Source organism: Gossypium raimondii, chromosome 3, assembly GCF_025698545.1.
Source record: "Gossypium raimondii isolate GPD5lz chromosome 3, ASM2569854v1, whole genome shotgun sequence".
NCBI lineage: Eukaryota > Viridiplantae > Streptophyta > Magnoliopsida > Malvales > Malvaceae > Gossypium > Gossypium raimondii.
In genome coordinates, this window is record NC_068567.1 from 38692448 (window position 1) to 38696801 (window position 4354).

The 4354-nt window shown below is 27.6% G+C and overlaps 1 long non-coding RNA gene across 1 annotated transcript; it reads right to left on the reverse strand.

Annotated features, from left to right (window-relative positions):
- Nucleotides 1-837: 837 nt before the first annotated feature.
- LOC105796166 (uncharacterized) lies at nucleotides 838-2573 on the reverse strand. Its single transcript, XR_001134352.2, has 3 exons — nucleotides 2504-2573; nucleotides 1949-2031; nucleotides 838-1152 (listed from the first exon to the last, which is right to left on the reverse strand). It is a non-coding gene; the product is annotated as an uncharacterized LOC105796166 (long non-coding RNA).
- Nucleotides 2574-4354: the final 1781 nt, after the last annotated feature.

Sequence of the window (4354 nt, forward strand, 5' to 3'; positions counted from 1 at the left end):
TAACTAGAACGAAATCATAAAAATGGATTATTTTCGTATGATTACTTAGGTTCATAACTTTTAAACTAATCAAAATTACAAGCAACCTAAAACACATTTAATTTAATAACATTAAATTCATGTACCATACACATTCGAATATATATATATAACATGCTCTTTTATAGCCTTAACATTAACCAAATCCATTTGTATCACATTGTATTATCTATCACAAGTTTCTATCATATCCGAATACACATGGCCTACAATACCAATCTAAAATCAAACATGCATTAATCAAATTTCATATACTAACCATATTTCAAAAATCCAACTATATATTTATCATTTACCAAATCAAATCTTAATATCATAACTCAAGCATATATCTAACATTTATTTCATTTCAATTTACTAACAATACTAAATATTACAACACAGGTAATCTACCCTATTTGGGCAGCTTTTATTCATGAATTTGGTCAGCATATATAAAACAGTTTGGGCAGCATTTAAGCATCAAAATTGGACAGCATATATGTAACAAACTGGGCAGCATTTAAGCATCAAAATTGGACAGCATTATGTAATAAATTGGGCAGCATTTAAGCATCAAAATTGGACAGCATTATGTAACAAATTGGGCAGCTTTTATGCATCAAAATTGGACAGCATATATGTAATAAATTGGGCAGCATTTAAGCATCAAAATTGGACAGCATTATGTAACAAATTGGGCAGCATTTATGCATCAAAATTGGACAGCATATATGTAATAAATTGGTTCAACTCATAACCAAATCAATCCATCATCCAATGCATAACTATTGTACATATACTAATCACTTAATCAAATTTAACATGTCCAAACTATATATATATCACATTTATTATCATATCACAAACTTATACCATAATTCAATACGCAAAATTATAAACATCATTTTCATGACCATTAAAACCATATGCATAAACACCAAACTCGATCAAAATAAGATGAGCCATTTTCACATGGCCATTTATATACATATTCCAAAACTAACCAAAAACATAAGCAAGTCTATACATGCCATAATATCGAGTTTAAAAATTTATCAAAGTACCCAAAAGATGTCGATAGTGTGATAGACTTTGTTGACGGTCCCCGAGCTCGTAACCAACCTCCAAAATCTAAAAAAAAATTGAAAAGCAATATACACACAGTAAGCTATTTAAGCTTAGTAAGTCATAAGCAAACCTTATTCATTTTCATTTTTACGTTAATATCAAACTACTTTACCAAGCCAACCAAATCAAATATAAGTAAACATTGAACTTTATAAAAACTCAAGGCACAAATACTCAAATTCTTGTATACTTAGCATTTTATAATTAAAAACTATGATAATAGGCCGATTTCCCTATACCACCAAATCACTTATAACTATGAACATGCTCACACATTATTCATATATTAATCAACTTTGAATCATCAATTCAATATACAACTTACCTTAAATTTCATAGCATGATATAAATACATACCTGAACATTATTAATTCGACTTCACATTCGGTTATCACTTAACATTATCCGTTGAACCACTCAGAATTAAAAAGGATACATGGATAGTCGAAAACTCGTACAATGCCAACGTCCCAGACGTGGTCTTACATGTAATCACATATCGATGCCACTGTCCCAGACAGGGTCTTACACGTAAACACAAGTCGATGCCAACGTCCCAGACGTGGTCTTACACGATAACACATATCGGAAATCCTATGTCATGACATATGTATCCTATTTATTCCTAAGGTTCGTACGGGACTTTCGGACAATGTATCTCGATCGAATCGAACTCGAATATAGCTCATTTGCTCAATATACATTCGGCCATACACAAATATATTCACAAAAATTCCACCCAACATGTAACATATATATATTATCAAATTTAATGACATTTATATGCTTATAGACTTACCTCAGATGTTGTCGACTGCTAAATCGGCTACTCAACCACTTTTGTCTTTCCCCAATCCAAATTCGATTTCTTTAATTCTTGATCTAAAAATATTCAAATTAAGTTTATTTAAACACCATTCTATTCAATTTAGCCTAAAAACACATGAATGAGAAAATTACAATTTTGTCCCTAACATTTCACACTTTTTACAATTTAATCCTTTTTGCTCAAAACACAAAATACACAAATTTTGACTACACTCCTTAAGGGCTGAATATTCCTATTGTCTATACAAGCTCATGCATTTCATTTATTTCACATTATAGTCCTTCAAAAATTTATTTTCACAATTTTACCCTAATTACTCAATTTCACCAAAAATTCAAAAACAAATCATGTTAATCTAACAAATATATTTCATATTTCACCTACTAACATCATAAAGCTCAAGCATTCATCAATGGCACATTTCAAAATCATCCACAATTCACAAAATTAAGACATGGGTTTTGAAGAACACGAAGCAACGATCTCAAAAACGTAAAAATTATCAAAAACCGAAGTAAAACATACCTTTAATCAAGCTGGTTTGGTGCCGAAACCTTAACAAGCATGGATGACTTCTTTCTTTGCTATATTCGGCCAAGAAAGATGAAAAATGACCCTTTTTTTATGTTTTAATATAACATATATTAGCATAAATTTTAGTTTACAAATTTAACCTTAAATAAATAAATTATAAAACATATAATATAAGGGCAATGTTGACCATTGCCACCCACTATCATCTAAATGGCTTAATTGCCATTTAAAACCCCCATTTTTGAAAGACAACAACAATTGGGTGCTTTTAGATTTGACCCCTAATTTTTTTATTTTACGCGATTAAGTTATTTTCTTTAGTCGGACACTCAAACGACGAAATTAAATCATGAAATTTTCACACAAGTAAATTCACACATAATAAACACAGAAAATAATATTAAAATATTTTTAAGACTTGAATTTGTGGTCCCGAAACCACTGTTCCGATTAGGGTCAAAATCGGGCTGTTACAATAAATTATTATATTTTTTTCTTGTAAACCCTTTTTTTATAATTTTTTTATAAAGGATAATAATAAAATGCTAACAAGATTGTTTTCTGCCTTTTTTTTTAGTCTCTAAGTAACTTTTTTCAATATTGTTCTTAAACCTAAATTCTATAAAGATGTGATGATATGAAATTATAATATTATACTACATTATCATCTAAAATTAATATATATATATATATATATAATAAAAATTCCAAAAATTATTAAAATTTTCTATTGATGATGTAACATAATCTCATTATATCGCATCATCATACTTTATGGACTAAAATGAGAAAAATAAAAGTTTTGAGACTAATTTAGACAAAAAAATTCAAAAATCAAGGTGAAAAAGTTACCAAATTTCAGAGGCTAAATGCTATTATATCTCTTGTACTAATGACTAGTATTAGTTTGTTATCCCCCACTTCGTTTTGGGTAAAAGAAAAAGATAATGATTTGAATTAATTAAAACAAACTTTCAGAAAATCAATTTTCTATTAAACCAATGAGAAATGATTGTGCTAGACATAGATTGTTTTAGGTTAAATTATGGTTATGGTTCATTTACTATGTTTAAATGTAAGAATTTGTATCTTGTTAAGCTCAAATTACATCAAAGGGGTGAATTGGTGTTTAGAATTTAAGAAAATGAAAGCAAAAATAATGACACAAGAAATTTAGAGTAGTTCGAGCTTAATTGCCTACCTCTATTACCTTAGCTTTCCTTAATTAAGGATTTTCTCAATTCATTAATTGGTACATTTTAGGACAAGATATAATATTTATAAAATCTCTATCTTTTAACTTTGATAAGATAGCACCAGTGCCCTTGAAGATTTTCTAAATAAAAAATAAAAACTTATGTAATCCCTAGAAAAGAAAAGAAATAAGAATGAATATAAAACCTCTCAAAGGTGAATATACCAAGGTAGTTAGTAACGCATTGATGGGCATACCATTTATCTATTGAAGCTAATACAAATTTATACCAATCTGTTTCAAGGTACCTTTTCACATTTACCAGTTTTGTTTAAATTTAATATATAAAATATTTAAATATATCAAATGAATTAGATTAAATAATTTTAAATATAAAATATTAATTGATTATATAAAATAATTATCAATAAACTTTATAAATAAAATTTCATCATTTAACAAATTTAAAGTAAATAAGGAAAAAAACATTCCACAATTAAACAACAAAATTATCCATAACATTATTTAGAAAAATCTACAATAAAATCATCTCATACTAAATATATAAAATGAAATTTTAATAAAAACATACCCATAAAGTTGTGTTCGAAAAGCTTTTAAAAATTTTGTCTTTTTTTTCTTTACTT